Source organism: Protopterus annectens, chromosome 15.part0 (genome assembly GCF_019279795.1).
Source record: "Protopterus annectens isolate FY-2018-M chromosome 15.part0, PAN1.0, whole genome shotgun sequence".
Classification (NCBI taxonomy): domain Eukaryota; kingdom Metazoa; phylum Chordata; order Ceratodontiformes; family Protopteridae; genus Protopterus; species Protopterus annectens.
The window spans coordinates 454,786,233-454,807,128 of NC_056749.1; the positions used below are offsets into that span (position 1 = coordinate 454,786,233).

The 20,896-nt window shown below is 43.3% G+C and overlaps 1 long non-coding RNA gene across 1 annotated transcript in view; it reads right to left on the bottom strand.

Annotated features, from left to right (window-relative positions):
* The window catches only part of LOC122789758, a 1,143,653-nt gene that overhangs the window by 211,670 nt on the left and 911,087 nt on the right, over positions 1-20,896 (bottom strand). The gene's annotated exons all lie outside the window — the stretch shown is intronic.

Here is a 20,896-nt window from a genome sequence, read left to right on the forward strand (position 1 = left end):
GTGATGCGGTATGTGTTGGTAGCTGAACTGTGTACAGGGAAGAGGGGGACATAGCTGGGATGGAACCGTTGGCACAGATTCAGGCCCTGACAAACCTGCCTGTACCTCATGCATATGTTCATCACTGCTAGCATCTGTGGGGACACTAACATCAGATGGACCGCAGGAGGGTAACGCACCTACATCACCTGTGAATGCAAAGAAAGACTCTAAATCACAATAGACACACGCTGACACACACATGCACTGACACACACACTGACACACACACACACACACTGACACACCATGCATGTGATATGACAGATGGCATGCAGCATGCTTGTGATACAGCTGACAGCATGCAGCTCAGACATCAATAGTGTTTGTAAGCATACCCCCTGGAATGCACACTACAGCAAGCAGGTGTCATATCATTAGCCATGCAATTCACACGATCATGGTAGTATGCATGCATCCCCATGATACACCATGTGGACCAGAACAGGATAACAGTACACATGGCTGACGTGACCTTGACATGTAATCTGCTGATGTGTGCATTAACATGCATACATTTCTGACACAATGGTGTCCTGACACATGGACAGCGTCGTACTGGGTCTCACATTGCGGTGTTGTCCGTATGCCCTACAGATAGAATGCATGTTGAGCAAATGTGCATGGGCATGGTAGGGGACTGTGAGCCATCTACATTGCTGTACAGTGTGAAGTACAGACACTGTGCCATTGCATGGCATCATGAGGCATCTATATTGCTAAACAGTGCATAATATGTATACATTGCATATCCAGAACTGCATGCATACCCATGACATACCTGTGGATTGTGACCCACGATACGGAGGTGTATACACACCACACCAAACCATGCTGTGTCATGTGACAGGTCACTGGAGGACATACATATGACACCCATGCACGATAACTACAGAGTGTTTGCTGCCTGACAACCATGTCCACACATAGCGGACCTGTCACTTCACCATTTCACACATGACATTGATGTACCACACACACAAGGTGCACAGCTAACAGTGATGTCCTATGGCAGCAACGGAAATGTACAGTATATGTGGCCTGGTGTCACTGTCAGTGGAAGCTGTAGAGGTGACTACTGTCATGCTATGACACAGGTGTCATGTTCAAAACATCTTATGAGGTAGATGTCAGTGACAACTCCACTAGCTGTGCACAGGCATTTAAGATGTGCAGCATACCACATCACCTGTACAATCGGTCTAGTAGGGCTGTAATTGGACCATGTGTGGACAAAGTGAGACAGGGTGTATCCACATCACATCTACTGTGTGGCTACATGTCTCTGGCCATCCCCCATGGCCATGTGTGCACATGTGTTGGTCATATGTGTGTGATGGCCGTCTATCACACATGTCTGTGTTGTCCCATATGACATACACCCATAGATGTTGGATATGTCACCATCCAAAGGTCTATGCAGACAACAGGTGTATGTGTGGTATGTGGGGTATAGGTTATGGGAAAGTGTGACAATATTGCAGCCAAAACACTGTGTCTAAGACATGTTGGATGGCACATCACAATGTGTGAACCCATTGCAGGGGCATATAACACAATGGTGATGTCTGTGGGCTGCCCATATCCTTGCTCACTGTGTGGTACTGTTTTATGTACCACACATTTTGTTCCACTGTATAGTACATATGCCTCCATTGTAGAACACCTCCACCATTGTATGCACAGCTGGACACACATGTAGCAATGACAAATACTGTGGTTTCATGTCTGTGTGTCATTTCATTTGTATATATATTGCACATGGGTGGCCTGTGTGGATGATGGGTGATGCAACCTGTATATCATGTCTGGAATGAACATCATATGTACAAGTATTAACTGGCCACATGGCAAATAGATTTATGCTTTGACATGCCTGATACCGATGACAGTCTCACCTGCAACTGACTCTTGTCTGTGCGGCACACCAGAGGTACCTGTATAGGGGGGACACAGCAGTATGAACATTATCCATGACTGTAAGACAGCCATAGGGTGCACTGTGCAAGTTAACACATTCGCCTGTACAATAGCATATAGTAAGCACATGTGTGCGTACCATACCTCTCAACCTCTTAGAACAATAAATCTGGACAAAGCCTACTATGATGGGGGACAAATAGGGACAGATGTTAAATATTGCTCTTACAAACTTAGAAAGTTGCTAGAATAATAGGTTTGCATGCACATGGTTTTTACAAGGAATGTGCAGTCATAAACACAAATGTTTGTCATCATTTAAAGTCTCCAATCCTCAGTTATTTGCCAGAAAGGGACAGATATTAAGGGGAACACACGACAATATGAGGCAGACATCTGGACATTCTGCAAATACCTGTACAGTTCAGAGGTATGGTGCATACACAGGGTAGCATACTGTAGTATGCAGCATGTGTGTCCACATACCTTGCATATGTTGTTACATGACATGATGTACAGTGACACATGCACGTACGTGGGATATACTGGCCATATGTTCAGTACTGACTTACCAGGCAACTCCAGGCTCATTGGTTGGGAGACACCCACCTCCACGATGGCTGCTAGTGTTTGTGGGAGCTGTTCCGAGGGTGTTCCCAGACTGGCCAGTAGCTCCTCTGTGTGTGTGAGTGGAGGCTGGGTTGGTGGCCCACCACCTGTTCCACCTTGTTCCCTGGCGATTGCAGTGGCACGCTGTTTTGCATGACGTATTAAGTCCGTGCAGTGTCTGTGCACCTGCAGGTAGGTGCGGTTGTGGCCACCCACTTCGTTGACCCTCCTGCAAAGATCCTGCCACAGGTCATCCCCCTGCTGTGCGTGCTGTGGCACATGGCTAAATAACACCTCATGGTTCTCATGGAGGTACGGGATTAGGACATCATCCTCCTGTCAGCTGTATGCTGGTAGGCGTGTATGAGGCATTATCTGTAAGACATAATGAAGGTGACAGGTCACATTTTAAGACATGTACAGTAATACAGCTGCGCATACATTTCTAGTACATCTGCACAGTTATCTTTGCAAATCATCATGACACTGACATGACTGGCATGTATGTGTCTCACACATGTAACACCCATTATGCACTGGATATCATCTCCATATATGTGTGTCACCTCATTACAGTGTTAATACTGCATGTGACTGCTGTCTTCATGTGGGCATGCCTGTTTGCCTGCACTGGTGTTCTTACCTATCTGCACAAGCCTGGATGTGTCCACGGTAATGCTGTTGACCTTGATGTTGTGTATATTTCACATATCAACACAGACACAGCCTTAATAGTCTTGGGCAGTGACAATGCACAAGTATGCATGGAAACCTGTACATGCATCTGTTTTGCCATAGACATCTACACTGCACTGTACAGCTGTTCAAAATCCTGCCACGGATCGCCTGTGTTGCACATGTGATAGACATGGGACAATGGCTAGTCGGACGTCATTCGCAGGTAAGGTTATTGGCTATAGCATGTACGGGCAGGGTTTACTAGCTGTATCCGACACCCATTACATCACCGTGAGAGGCATCAGTGACACATTACTGATCCAGACAGTTGATACTACATCTACCATATGGCCATCACACCATGTATGACAGGGATGATATGTGCAGCTATGTGGACAGGGCTGCATGGTATGGTGGGAGTATGTCACAGGTATGGCACAGGGATCTGTCCAGCATGTGGCCATCCTAGTCGTAGGACTGCGGTTGTCCATGACATATGTCTTTCAGATCAGGCTATGGACATGTAGCATGTCCAACAGCATAATGTGGCATATGTCTGTATGCAAGGTGGATAACATGCTGCATACTGGAGGTGAGTATTGTGGAGGCTGGTATCGGCCATCCATGCATGACCCCTACCCCTGGAAGGTAATATGTGTTCCAATATTGGTCACACGGGTGCTGTGTATGCCTGTCCAATGATCTCCGTGCTCATGGATGCCACCCTGTCATGACATGGGTCCTTCGGATGACTACCTAAAGGGCCATGGAGATGTCTCCAACTCAGGGAGGTGTACTGCGCAACACCATCCCTAACACAGTGTCCATAATGTTGACCACAGTCTTGGTGGTACTTAATGGGTACAGGCATATTCCCCTAGCAGTGACATTGCTGATATCATCCACCAGAATGTGCATATATGTCACACACCTCACACACACAGCCCATGCTGTATGTTGTTCACAACACTCTGACAACTATTGCCCATAGGTCATGGGCATTCACATCCTCACATACACAGATGGCTGACATTTGTCTGTGTGGTATGGGCTACAATGAGGGTGGGGTACAACACATTAACCCTGGTTTACTGTAGCTGACACCGGTGTGATATGCACATGTCACTGTAGCACCTTTAGTAGTTGTGAGTCTGTCAACAGGCCACTGGTAGAACACTCCTGTGACATACAAAGGCATTTGTAGTCAAACATCCATACTGTCTTGTACATCTGTACTGCTAACATCTACATTGATAATGGTTCATGGACTTGCAGACCAAAGCCGGCAGTGTTCTGATGCGCTGCCATCAATCATGACTGTCGTCGACACTTGTGGGTTGATATTATCCAACACCCTATCTGTATTGTATGTTCATGCTCAGCACTTGTTCAGAGCTTCTTGGCACGTTATGAGCTACTGCTTAGTATAGCACCCATTCCACACCAGTCCTCATAGGTACACTGTCTGTCCATACATTTCCAGCTTGCTTACAGTACAACAGCTGTCGTACACACATCACTCACATATCTCGTGAGGCATGGTGGTTTATACGGCATGTCCACCTGGCACGTACCAGTTATATACAGGCATGTCCAACTGGCATGTAACAGTGCTATTGCCTGTCTATATGATGACTATGTTGTACATGTGGCAATAGAGCTATTCTCATGTACACAGTCAATGCACACCTCCCAACATACAACAGTACAGCCTGTGGGGGATGCACATATGCAGCCCTGCTGGGGGTTATACTGTCACAAACCATGACTGCACCTGACAATCATGTGGAGATGTGTAACATTTGCAACACACCCCACTCATCACATAGTCTCACATGATCTCCACCACAGGCCACACATACGGGGACACCTTGTGCAGTACCCCTCCATACTCTGTGTAGGCACCAATGGCAGCCCACATCACCAAACACAACCACACCAACCTATAGCCCACAGACACGTGTGCCCATCACATACAGCCAATAGGGTGTCATAACATACACAACACACCTGTCATAGGTGACTCTGTTGGCAGTCACACTGCTGTTCCACTTAGCAGGCTACACAAGGTGATAGTCACTTACATCCTGCTGTCGGGTAACTGGTTCTGCAACATAACCTATGCACCCATGCCACACCTCAGCAGGTACAATGTGGCTGTCATTTTCCATGTTAGTGTGACTGAAGTTGTAACTCAGGGCACAGACTATGTGTGCAGGGACATGCAATAGCCCACCAGTCTTGTAGCCCTGATGGTGTGGTCCGAGCCTTGGGGAGCATTTTGCAGTTATCCAGACCTGTTACCACTGTACAATGACTGACTGTGTCACTCCAACAGTTGCCCATGCTTCTGCTGTCATTCCACAGGAGTCTGGAACCTGTCCACTTTGACTGACCTGGTTAAACATGATGCTTTGGCACAGTTGACTTGCACCTGTCAGCCCTGGGAGCACGGATCACATGTTGGACTCTTGCTGCTTTTATACTGCCTGTCTTGCACAGTGTCCAATAACAGTCAACACCAGAATGGGAACTGGCTAGCGAAACATGTGGTCATGTAACACAATGCTTGACATCATCCTCTGTGACGCACACAGGCAAGGCACACCTGATACTGCACCACTTCAATATCTCTGCAGTGACTGGGACCTGCCTCTAGGCTCTGCAGAGCACACCTGCAATGACTGGTTATAGACAGACCGTACATCTCAGGCACGTACCTGGACGGGCACACCCACGGCTGAGGTGTCCCCATATTCCACTATGTTGTACACACATCCCGGCTGGTTACTTAGCACAATGCATCACAGGTGCTCCATGTGCAAATAACTGTGTCTGGAACTGCTATACACAGTGTTACAAGCTGCAGATTTAACATACCCCACAGTTACCAGACCTCATTTTATGGTGTACTGGACAGATGGGCTCAGACTGCTGCTACTGATGTGAGACTGACAATAATCCACACTTAAATGTGATAACCACACATGTACCAACACATTAGGTGTACGCTGTCCGTGAGTCATAACCTCCGCTTGGCAGGATCGACCCATACACACCGCCTCCAAGACTAACAGTATCCTTGACATGGACACTACCAACATGTGACTGCTGTTCCACACCTAGGGTTATCCCTTCATTGGTGGAATCCGAACATATGCTACTCACCCTTGTTAGCCACATACCGGCACCACACACTTCACGGCTTACACAGTACAAGAGTACTACAACACCTACTACAGATGTCTTATGACAGCAGTAGTAGATGTCATGACACATGTGCAGGTGGACAATGCACATACAAACGCTGAGACATACCACAGTGCACTTCATTAGCACGTACATGACAAAGTGGATCATGCTGTGCCACACAGAGCCATGATGGTACACACCAGATAACAGACGCCACTCTGGGGGTGCAGTTCCATGGACATACTTTACAACAACAGGTGGGGGCTGTTGCACAGTGATGTACATTCCCATGGGTGGGGTAACTCACTGGTCAGCCTCGGTAGGGCCACGGGATCCCTCATCACATACTCCATAACTAGCTACGTACACATTACTGCAACACATTCCGGGATGTACCACAAGGCATTATGGTGGTATGTCAGTAGTCATTGGCAATACCCACATCTGCTCACACATACCACTGTCACTCTGGAACATGACAGAAACAGGTGATGTTGGCAACATGCTGTCCGATGGCTTCAGTTCTAATATTAGACCCTCTCACTCCCTACGGGGCCACATTCCTTGCAGGAACATTGCGGTGTCCCTGCGGTCACACCTACACAGTATTGACCTGCACTCTATATGTCCTGGGACACTGGCCCCTTGTCACCCTACAAAATCTCAGGCTGTGATGTCCACAAACCTCTGAATGACATGTCTCCCCAGTGGGACACCATATTCAGTAATAGCCTTGTACCAGACATTGTGGCCCCTGACTGGCACACAGTGACAGTTACACTCCACACAGGTGGCACCACAATGCACGACTGGAACTATTGCCCTACACACCTGACTGGACTGTTCTGCACGGCTATAGGGCACATCATCATGGACATCATTCGCTGAGACTTGTTGTGCTCCGGTCCTTTGATGCCACCCGAGTTGGTATTTTGGGGCCACAGCATGCCTCCTACACCTGGTGAACTCCTTTCATACAGTGACCAGAGTAGTTGATGATGACACGGGGGTCCACACAGCCTACATTGTCCTCTCGCTGCCTTTCAGCACCGTTCTCCATTCTGGCATTGACAACATACACATCTACCTGCACATCAAAACATATGTCTCAGGATGTTATGCAAAGTGGTTAATGGATGGGACACACACACTGAGGTTAGTATACCATATCACATACTGCATTTCAGTTACACTTGGCATACCTCAGTCATGGGGCCCTCATGTTCGGTATATGCTTCCCTGAGGTACAGGCTACCACAGAGGGACCTTCCCTGCCTAGCTTTACAGACCACTGCATACCAAGCACCGTTGTTGATCCACCAGCTGATACTGACCCCATCCATATGGGTGTCACTGTGACGGATACCTGATATGAACATCATGCTCTCAACCTGCATGACACTAGGTGTATGATCACCACCTTTGCAGTACACCATCCACCCACTGGTTATCAAATAGGTGTTAGTTCCCTACATACATGTCACATTGTACGTGTTCGTACTACACACGTATGTCGCACACACTCTTGTGATTACCACATTGCCACTGTGGCATGGATAGCCTTCTACGTGTCCACACTTGTCTGTACTGGGTGTGTAACTGGTACATAGGCACCCACTGTACCTCTGAACACTGGACTTATACACACATGCAAGGGTACAACACCCCGCTTAGGGTGTACCTTACACAACAGCTACACCTTTACATAACACAACATTAACACATCATGATGTTTATTGAGCTATGACAGTTAATGTATGCGGCTGAAGTACAGACACCATGTCTGTACACATTTGTGGACTACATACTCAGGGGTGACCTCTGCTGCAAAGACAGGGCCCATGTCTGCAACTATGTTAATGGATATACTCCGCATATGCGACATAAACAATAGCCACTGTGAGCATCATGCTCATGGATATGTGCACACACGCAACAATGGGTGGGATGTGCTTGGGGGTTGCATTCCCAGACCGGACACTCACCATGCTTTGGAACAAGATTCCTATGTACATCACGCAGGGACACTCAGTAGCACCGTTCATGTGATACCTCACTTGGTGGATGGGGGACACATGTACGCCAGGGATCACTGCAGTGGCTGTACTGTGCAGAGGTGCAGATTACACATGGCTCTTCTGTTCACAGGACACTACCCTAGGGAGGTGCCACTGGTGTGAACACTGTAGTTGTTGTTACACATAGACTTGTCAGACTGCATGGTACCCCACTATGAACCTGTGGAGCTATTACATGTCCTTTGTGCATGGTTACTGGAGTAGCCCTTCCATTTAGATTAGCTATCACGCTATTACAATGTCCCATGACTACAGGCCATATGTATCCTGTTATTGTACATGCCAATCATGTTCTTGTTTGTCTGTCACATCTCTTCTGCTATTCTAGTATGGGAGAAATGTTTGCATCCTTTGCAAATGAACAGAGTGGATTACATTATTTATTTCATCATAACTGTTTATAAATAAATTAATTAAATAATGCTACTCACATCACTATACGATACCTTTTGTATGCATAATATGCCTGTTCTCCTGTGAAGCATAGATGACATACCAATCTACTATACTATACATTACACATATTGTACATGGTATCCCATAATGCAAAGCATACTTGCACAGCGGGACCACCTTAGACATGTCATTGTCGTTATACGCCCATACACATGCGTACTGTTACAGTATATCAACATATACTATCCTCTGCTATGGCATGTACTTGTTGGACATACCCTGCCACTGACAGCGGGTCGTATGGCATTGTTCTGTTTAAAGCCCTCATGTTGCATGCCTTGTAGTGTCTGTGCTGTTTACCTCGTGGCCCACTGCTGGACGCACAACTTCTACAAGCGTTAGTATGATCAGCAAGACATCACTACATAAATACCATTTCCCACTTTATGCATTGCGGACACTTTTAATTAATGCAAACCAGGCTATACATACACTGATATAGTTAATACAGAACATGCTATACATACAGTTACATACCGAGTGTTCTACATACCTTGATATTGTTCCGGTATTTCGTCTCTATCTCGCTCTTCTGTATCACTCTTTAAACTGTTTTACGGTATGAGCATACGGTTTGCATATCTGGCAAGTCATCCTTATATACGTCGACACCTGCAACATGTGGTTTACTGCCGCCAATTGGTGTTCCTGTGTGACTAATTACATGCACATCAGCTGTGCAGCTACTCCATTCGCCAATTACGCGGCAACAGTGGGGTATAATTGAATTCTCCACTTGGGCATTGGCCATTTGCCCTACCTTCGGGGAGATGGCCTGTATTGTGTTTTGTTGTGTGAAATTGCAACTGCTATCTGTAGAGCCAAGTGTAGTTTGGAGTCATGTCCCCCGTGGATTGTGTGTGACAACTTGAGTATGTGATTCTACATGTGACTGTACCTGTCATCGCACCCGTCTGATAATGGACTATTGCAAACAACACCTGTAACATTGCCGTTTGTTCCATTATACAACGGATTCAATTTTGTATGGCGCCTTTAAATGTGTCTCTCACAAGGTATGTTAACGGTTCAGCAGATGTAATTGACTGACTGGATGTTTGTGCTGTGATTACGGTCTGTATTGCTATTGTTTCCAGTGTGGGAGATGTAGGTGGGTGTACTTAGCATATACGGTTATGTGGGGCTTGCATTTCTACATAGTCCATATATATGTGTGTGGGCTCCTTCCCTAATTAAAGAGCTATCACTTAGTAGACTTCTGTTATGGGATTTCACATTGGGCCGTTGTTAATTGGTTTCTATATGGTATGCCGGTGAGGTTGATACTTCCATACCTCCGGATGTACAGCGATATGTGTAGGGATATTTCTAAATGACAGCTATCCCGTGTATGTCTGTCCCAGATATTTGCAGTCATTGCAGTGGTGTTGGTGACAGATCCTCTGTGGCATGGGTTTCCACCTTTTCATATGGCCATAGTTGGACACTTGCGGGTCACACAGTGGTGCTTACAGGCTGACATATAGCCACGGTCAGTACACAGGATAGCACATACTTTTATCCTCATTACATACCTATTGTTCTTGGACTTTGCCTACTTATCATATTGCATGTAACATTTCCGTTTCTTACATACAGGCATGACTATTTCCTGCAACTATTGCATAATATTTGGGACATACTAATGTCCTAAACTCTCGGACAGTTGCCCTTTGTAATGTTTCATGTCAGCGCACACCTGCCCAGGGAGGGGCTGTCCCTCCCAATGTGGGACAGGTGTTTACCGCATGCCTACGACTAGTTATACCCGCACCTACCGTAATGATCTACCTCCGAGTTGGCACCTACAGACACACGATGCGGACACACACACACACACACACACACACACACACACACACACACACACACACACACATTACAGTCACACAGAAACGCACATGGCACCCTCAACACACACATACACAGGCTATACCACTCACAAACACAGTTGTACATGGTACCTACGTAGACCACACCGCCGGCAGCGGTGACTACATGTCCCTTCCTATCTGCATAATATTGCTCATGGTTCTACTGTTCCAGTACTGTGTTCTTTCTGTCTTTCAGCCTCATGGTTATGCGTGACGGTGTGTGACACGTTCCATACTTGGCGGTATCCTATTTATTTGTACCTCCAAGGTGTTTTGAATGTCGGTGACCTATCTATATAGTTGCAGATGTCAGTGACTCCTTATATATTGACATATATCACACTATCGCCCTTTCTATCTGTATTATGTATGTGTAGATAGATATATCTCTGACAGGGGTGGTGACAGGCACGCTACACCTTTCACTGTGTGTTTGTCGTTGTATACTGTGTTTCCTGGACTCCGCACGTTTGTGTCTGTACCTGTCACATTACACACCTGCCATAGGTTAGGATTACCACCCGTCCCACTTTGTGAGGGACAGTCCCTCTTTCTGCAGTTGTGTCCTGCAAAATATTTGTGAACATAGCAAATGTCCTGCGACTTTGGGACAAACATATTCCCTATAGTTTATGTAATAGTTGCATACAACACTTATTCTGTATCTGAACCACCTACATGTTACAGGACACGGAACACGTAACTATGACCATTACTAGAATAAGCTTTTATCTAGGCAAAACACTAATGTTCTGGTTTTCATACTGGCCGGGTGTATGTGTCGGCCTGCAGACATCTGGCGTATGTCCCACATTGGTCATTTGAAATGTGGCAACCCTACCATAGGTACATCTTGGCTAGCAATAGTGTTGGGTGATTGCATAAATGATTGCCTGTTCAACTCCTGGCAGTGGTCGTTTTACCCTTCAGAGCAGGCGCTATTTGTTCAGGGGTGACTAATGCTGGTTTCACCTGTTCTGTACATCATTGACCGTGATCTGTGCAGTTGTTGGTGAAGCTTAGCCCTGTTTCGCTCATATCCGTATAGTCGTATTTAAACATCACTTACCAGCAGTGAGCAACGCATATTCCGGCTAATGTGTGCTACACATATTCTGATGACCTGCATCCGGAATGCATTACCCATGCCGTAGGGATTACGTTACATCCCTTGCGGGACGTGGGACAGGGAATATGCATGACGGTCACTGCATATACCACTTGGACATCTGGGAGTTGTACACATATTATGTCATTTTGTATGTGGAGTAGACTACAGCAGTTACTCCGCACTGCACTCACATGGATAACTCAGTTAGTTTACATATTGATGAGTCCAGTTAATGGTATGTCCATGTGATGTTTACTGGATGTACTCCGGCATTGGGTATGTATATCACAATGAGCTACACCCGATAATGTGCTACACCTTCATACGACTGTGGGTGCAGCATGCTGGGGTGACGAATACCTGACATGGGTACATCCCCTCCCTTGACACAACATCCAAGATTACATTATGTGGAGCCCCTCAATAACGGAGTGGGGAATCCATGCTGAGTGTGTGCAGGACAGTGCTTACACACATGTGCTCCTGCGATTGCCTCTGCTCCAGTAAGCAACAGTTGCTTACTCGATGTTGTGACGATGGGAGACACTGTCTGCTCCGTTTGGTGTTTTGCCTCTGACAATCGGGTGTGTACCTACCGATGTACCTGAGAACCTATACACACAGCACAGACAGATGCTGATAGGCGCATGTACTGTTCAGGTGTTGACATTCCGTGTTCCAATGGCTGTTGCGTGTACAATGTTTGAGGGCTGCCTATGTAGGATCCCACAGTGGGCCACCTGTACATCACAATTTACAGGTGGTCGTGTTTGTGTGCCATCCATTTTACTGTGTGTGGAGGTGGAGAGGAGTGTCAGTCCGTGGGCGCCTACACTGTCAGAGTATGTGCTATACGTTCCTTCTTTGCCAAGGCGTAGGTATATTGGGCATGCCTCCGTCTGCCTACTGGGGCTGGCACAGTATGTCTGTGGTCTGGATCCCTCTGTGCCTGTGTTGGCCTTAGCAATTGCAGTGGGCTGTGAGGCCCTCCCCCATTTTGACCCTGCTGCAGCTGTTTCCGCAGGATCATATTATGTAGCATGGCACATACTATGAAGATGTGGGCACACGTGCCTGGAGAGTACTGCAAGGCTCCACCAGATGTGTCCAAGCACCGCAACCATAATTTCAGCATCCTGAACACACACTCTATGATGATTCTGGTTTGTGCGTGTGCCTCATTATGGCATTCTTGCATTGGTGTGTGTGCATTTCTGATGGGGGTCATCATCCATGGCTCCAATGCATAGCCAGCATCCCCCACAAGATGGCCTTGTGGGATGTCCCCTCTGATAAATACCTGATACAGCTGTGAGGCATGCCAGATATGGGAGTCGTGGTAGCTTCCAGGGCTGCCAGCACACACATCCATAATAATGCCCTGGGCATTGCACATGACCTGGCAATTGATGGAGTGGAATCCCTTACAGTTTATGTAGTGCCTACCATGCTCACCAGGTGGTGACTTGATATGTATGTGCGTGCAGTCTATTGCACCCAGTACCTCCGGGTAGTTTGCCACACGGTGGAAGTGACGCATATTGCTGGCCAACTCCTCCTGAGTTTGGTTGAAGTATATATGCTCATTGACATGTGGTAACATGGCATCCAGGAACTGGTGTAGTACCCTGGATGCTGATGCCTGTGAGATCCCCATTATATCTCCAGTTAGCCTTTGAAAGGTACCTGTGGCTAGTATTCGCAAGCTTACACATACCTTCGTGTCCACTGGGATAGGTTCCCCTCTGTTGTTTCTGGTTCTCAGGCGTGGCCAGCACAGCTCTACTATTTGCTGTAAGATGTCCCTGTCCACCCTGTAATGCTCTACTATCTCCAGATCATGTAGCCCCTGGTAGGTTACCCTTGGTCTGAACACTCTTCTCCTCCTCCGAGGCCTAAGGTGGTTGTTGGCATCATCCTCCACAACACCGTCAGTCTGTAACACATGCTGATGAATTACAGCTATGGCAGCTCCAAACATGTACATTTTAAAAGTTCCCCATCTGTTTACACCTATGGTGCAGTGTTTGGGAATACACAGGTGTGTGTTGGGTGCTTTCACACTTTATACTATTTTGCTGTGAACACTGATGATGTCATAGGGTGTGTATGTACGATTGTGGCTACAGGGTATCTTCTGTGTTTTATTACCAGAACCACTATTGTGCTGCCTTTGGTGTTGCATTACATTTGGCTGCCGTAAATTACCACCTGCCCTTCCCTTTACATTTGTGCACGGTACACCTACCATTTGCTGGCATGCATCATGCAGCCTGCTTTCATTTGTACATTCCTAGACCTGGCTTATCTTGCATAATGTGTTCTATTCCCAGTCTACTGTGGGTTTGCTTTGCTCTGCTATGACAGTTCTCCTATCTTTGCATTCCAGTTCCTCCCCTCCTTTCTTTGCAATCCTATGCCTTCCCTATCCTGTTTTGCAGGTTTCTGCATGCAGGCTTGTCTACTGCCATTGATTGGCCACCGTGAGTTGATTGGTGTTAATTGCTCAGTAGTACGCCAATTACCCTACTTCTGCATTTCCTTCTTTTCTTCACCTGACCTTCCTGTTTGTGCTATTGTTCGTGGTGAGTGCATCCGCTTACCGGATTTCGGGCACGTTTTCATCCCCGTGCACATGCACTTTCGGGCACCATTTGTGCTCTCAGCTGAATGATCCTAGACCCTCCTCCCCACCCCTATCCTGCAGCTTTGCTTAGCAATGGCCAGGCCAGATTTGCATTGCTCCAGTGTGCTTACAGCTATGGTGATGCACCCCTCTGCTGATGTCATGTATCACCTCTGAGACACTCCTCGGTGTTATAGTGCTGTGCCGTCTGGTACATCCTTCATCCAGTGGGACGTTTACGATTCAGTATTACCTGCCTCATTTGCATGGCATTGACTGCTAATTCATAGTTACCGCGCCGAACACTGTTGCGGGCCCTTGGCAACCCTTGCGACTTGCTTGTGGTGTACCATACCTACCATTGTGTATTATGGTGAAATCCTGATTTGTCTTATATTGCGATTTTATGACATTTGTATATATTTTCTTTGTATTCCTGTTTGCGCACACATGCCCTGCGGTTGTACTGTGCGTTACAGTGGACATGACATTAAATGTTGTTTTTTAGGTGTTGTGCATCTTTTCTTGTGCCATTGACTGTGTATTTAGCCATTGGCATATGTTAACTTTGTAATACATGAGTCTGGTCCGCTTCCATAGCTCCGATGTTCTGTTTGGGAAAATGTAAACCGTGTTTTTTGGTTTACATTTCTATGGGCTTACTCTATGCCTGCACTACTTCGTGAATCACTGTATGCCTTCATTTGCATGGTGCAACACTGCGTATGGGGTGATTAGCATACCTATGCTGAGGGCTGCGCAGATCTGGCATACGCCGGTAGTGCACGTGGAATTGGTTCGTACCTGAATCACTCGGCGGACATATTTGGTGTTATCCCGCATACGCTACACCTGCGCCTGGCACAAGCTTCATGAATCCAGGGGTATATTTATCATTAAATATCAAATGAGTCCACTAATAACATTCATAGTAACCTGATCACAACTATTATTTTGAGTGCTGGTCATTTTTGAAGGTTGCGCGTGTGCGTGTTGATATATATATATATATATATAGATATAGATATATATATACATACACACACACACACACACACACACACACACACACACACACATATATGTATACAGGATTTACTATCAAAGGTCTGAAAGGCTTATGTCCATTTGATGGGATGACCAAAATCATCAGAAACTGTCACGCTCATTATTCAAAATGTTCAGAAGTCCAAAAACTACATTCAGCATTTTCTGTACAGTTCCTCATCCGTAAAAAAGATGTTGAGAAATCATACACAGTTTTACTGTTTTGCATGGGGCAAGCCCCCCTGCACCTCCCAAAACCCCTGCTAATTATATATTCAAACTCAGAAATTGCATTACAGTGAAGAAAATGGTAATTTTCCCAATCCCCACTGTAGTGCAATCCAACTGTAAACAGCAATGCTCACAACCATGAATGCAAGCTGCATCTCAACATTCTGGATGTGACATAATTTCAGGTTGGGATTTTCACTGTTTGCACCTTTACCCTTGACCATCTGTGCAATGATAAATTAACCTTCAGACTTTTGATAGTAAACTATATATATATATATATATATATATATATATATATATATATATATATATAGATAGATAGATACAAACACACACACATATAGATCTATATTTATCTAGCTATATTATATATTTATTTATATATATATTTATATACATAAATATTTACTTATATATGCACATATATGGATGGATTTCAAAATATCGAAGTACAAAAACACTGATTAAAAAAAATAGGTTGAAAAGGATTGAAGCTCATAACATAAAAACATAATGGCGTGGTTGTGCAAGTGTAGGACAATTATTCCTGGGTTAAATGCAGGAGTAATTGTGCAGTAGTGTGTGTGTGTGCTAGAATTTTAAAAGATTTTTGAAAAGGAAAGTGCAAGGTTAAGGTTAGATTCAGGGATAGAGTTGGGCTTAGGATAAGCAGGTATTAGTAAGGTCTTGCCCATACCCTAACCGTTAACCTTACTTTTCAAAACCTATTTACATAACGCTATCACTATTCAGTAAAATTTGGGCTGAATATGAGGTGAGGTTTTGGTGCTCCAATTGCAAAAGAGAAGTGCCGATTTCCTTTTGTGATCAGATTTCTTATAGGTATTTTGTTTTGTTTTTTTTTTTTTTTGAAGTATGCAATTTTGGAATAATGGCACTGATGATTTCATTTTAAATGTCTGTGTTTTAAAAATAAAACATATATAGACGCACACACACACACAAACATATATGTGTATATATATATATATATATATATATATATATATATATATATATATATATATATACATATATATATATAGATATATATATATATACACACACACACACACACAAACATACACACATTCAAAGGCTCATTATTACTGTTCCTTATTTATTTCATTTGGATGCATTTCTGAATAAATTTTCAATTGCATATGATTTATTTGCATGTTTTATTCAGGTTTCAGATGTATGGCTTGTGTTACATGCTGCTCTTCCTTCATTTTAATCTTTTACTAACAGTATCATGAACTTTTGAGATATTATTTTGTTAGTTTATTGAGGGTTGTCACTTTTCTTATTTAGTTACACATTTAATTAGTTTAGTCTTGAATGATTTAAGTGAGTGCATTTATTATGAGAGTCTATGTGCACTTTTTTCTTACTTTTTTTTCAACATGCATTGGTTGTAAATTCATTAAAAAGTGACATAGAAAATGTGATAAGCACCTGATGACATGACTGCAGTGACGACGATCACTTAATGGTGCACACAGTATACCGAACAAAACTATCTACTCTTTGCATTTGCGTTTACTGCAACCTTGTATCTTTGTCCTTTATATGGATGTGCACATACATACTCTAACACTCATACAAATGCACATATTTAAAGTTACAATTGTTTGTGCAATTACCACTGATAATTTTACTCTGTAATCTGCACATATCTATAAGGAATATAAAAATATCGACTTAAAGATTAATTCATACTATGCTTTTACAATAAGTACAGGCACCCTGCACCCCTTACTTAATATTATGAACTTTAAAAGGAATGTTTCCAGTAGAAGCTTCATTTGAAATGAGTGCAGTTTCACAACCACCAATGTCAACAGTCTTGACACTTTTATGTTATTTATGCTGCATTTGCAATATGTCTGTAAAGCTTCATGTGAAACTAAGAGTTAGCATTTTTGACCATTTCTTCTTGATTATCAAATAAATATAAAATAAGCAAGGTTTGCAACTGTATACTTTTCAGCAGTGAAATAAATACATGTACAAACCCAAATATCTATTATTATTATTATATTATTAATTATTATTATTATTATTGCATTCCTCACACGTGCTGTTCTTTAGTTGCATGGATTATTAGAAATATGCCTGTATCTATTCCTGTTCCACTGATTTTTGCAAAATTCTTGAGGATAGCATGTGTTGGACCTTTACATTTGATCATAAAGTCCTGTCCTGTCCTGTTTTTATTACTGGACCCATTTACACCTCTGTCTGTAGACACAGATCTCAGTGCCATTAAAATGATGTATTGGAAAGTTTAATTAACTGCAGTGTTTATATTGTCTTGGATATGTTATTTCAGGGATTCATTCTTAATATGATGGGCATTTTTCCAAAGAAAAGGCATCAATTCTTCCTTGTGCCAAACTGATGCTGATTAAAAACAGGAAAAAAATGAGAATAGGCTTTCAGCTAATTCAGACATGCACTTATGTATAATTATATCTCAACAAGGCTTTCTGTCCTTTTGTGTATACATGTCTGTGTAATGCTTTGTAAAACAGAAAAGGGAACAGAAATGAGGTAAAGCTGAATCTCTCCTTCATGAAAGCAACATATGCATCTATAGTTATATAACAGGTATTATACCTGTTATCATATCTAGCTGATATAACCATAGCTTAGACTTTCAAACATTTCCTCTGACGAGGTTCATATCTGGCTAAGAGAAAATAATGCATTTGCCAATGCAATGTACTGGCGTGGCTTGACGAGAGTAATCTAGCATTAGGAAGTAGTGGTGCAGGATACTTTGAGGAGCATATGTGCCATTTCCAATAGAATATTTATTTTGGCATAGTTGGGAATGTCAAAATCGAAGAAGTAAATAATGGATAGGTAAATTATTAAGCATGTTGATATATCATGCTTGGCATGGACAACATTTGTCATTATATATTATTTTAATAGAGAAGAAAAAGGTTGTGAAAGCTATGTCTGACATTGTAGTAGACAGTGTAATTTGAAGGAAATGAGTATTTCATAAATAAATAAAAATGAAACTGAAATGACAGGCACTTTATGCACACACACTGGTATATTACCACATGCAATCTTAATAAAAGAAGTTAACATATTAATAATATTGCTTGAGATGTTCAACACATATTAACTTTTCAAACTCCATCTTTTTTATCAAAGCATATATATTCCAGATGATATTTTAAGTATTGGTACTTTGGTTGTTATGTATACAATATCATTTTGTAATTTGTCCTTAAATACTATTTTAATGTACCAGTGACTGCAGTATATAGCATTTCTTGCTCAATATGCTTCCGGTTCCAGAATTTATACCCTGAGCAAGATCAGAATTTTTCTTGAAGTAAAATGTTTTTTCCAATTAAACTTGGGCTACACAAACATTAATTCATTATATCTGTGAATGAGTTTTATTTTGAGCATGATAATGACACTTGTTATTGGCAATTGGCAGTTTGTATATATTAAAGGCTTCATTCTGCAGAAAAGTCCCATTAAAGGCCTTTACATTGTCATGGCAGAGAATGAATATGCAGCAATTTAAAATGATTATAGAATACAACATTGGGTCTTGCAATGTTGCATTTGTCCTATCAGACCATATTGTGGCATACCAAATGGGGTTGGGGGAATTTCCAGACCAGGAATCATCCGAAGACGTAGACAAGACTGCGATAGGTCGTGTGACTTAGGCCTAAAAGAGCACATGAAGAGTACCCACAAAATGTGCATTCATGCCCACATCAACACACTACTACAAGTACAGCTGAAAGTGCACACAAGGGATACAAAGCAAAGTCTTTACTATGTTTATATTTTAATAGGAAGGAAATGGGTACATAGTACAATCAGAAAGCAAATGTGGAACACAAAGACAGACAAGTGCAAGGGAAAAGTGCTATAAGTTGGGAAGGAAGAGTTTTTTTCATTGGGACAGGCACCCATTTTTATGGTTGTGAGGCATAACATGTGGAAAGCATGAATAGAAAGGAGGGTATAGGGTTTGCAGCATGGGCAGATAATCTTGCTTAAGAGACCAACAAAAACAGAAAGGGAGGTGCTGACACATGTGGCGGGGGGTACAAATGGGAGACAGCCATAAAGAGGAAAACTGATGATGGGTAGGATAGAACAACAGACTAGAGAGGGGAGAGGTGTGCAAACAAAGGGAACACAATGATAGGGGATAACTGGGTGAGGACTGACTAACCAGCTACACAGACATGCACCTGTCCAAAAGTCAGTCACCATTATGATCATCCTTATGGCTGTAGGGCCATGCACCTGTATAATTTTGCAAGTTTCATGAGGATGCACTTTGTAGAGCAAATTCAGATGTCCAGTCACTACTGTAGCCTAGTCATCTTCAGTCCTTACACCTCCCACCAGGTGACCTAGCAGGACTTTACTGATGATCACTGATGGGGAAGACAATGAGAAGTAGCAAACCTTACTCAAACCCAGTCCAGGACCATACAATTGATGGCATATATGAATACTTAATGAATATCTATATGGATCCCTACAGTAGCCTTCTCAATATTTATTAAGTATTTGGCAAGTCAGTATGGCACTATTTAACCAGTATTTAAAATATACATAAAATAAGTGTATAAAATACATGATGATTGAGATTTGAGAAACTAAGATGAGATCTTAAAATTAAAAGTGCAAGCAGTGAGTTTACACAGCAGTAAGCAGGAAAGATTAAAAAATAATATTAACATTCAGAACAGAAACTGAATCAGAAGAGTAAAATGTTAATGCAGCTTAGAGAAAAAGCTTGGAATTTATGGCAGAAATATAAAACACCACACTATTTTGAAAACTTTAGAATGCTTCATAATCATACTAAAAGCAAACGAAGACAAAAACTATACTATAATAACTTTTGGAATAACAGCAAACAGAACCTTAAAAAATATTCTGGATAGCCATTGAAGAAATCTTGCGTCCCAACTGAAAATGCAACCCTGTCCCCTCTCCTAATAAATCACCAGTAGAATCCACAAAGCAA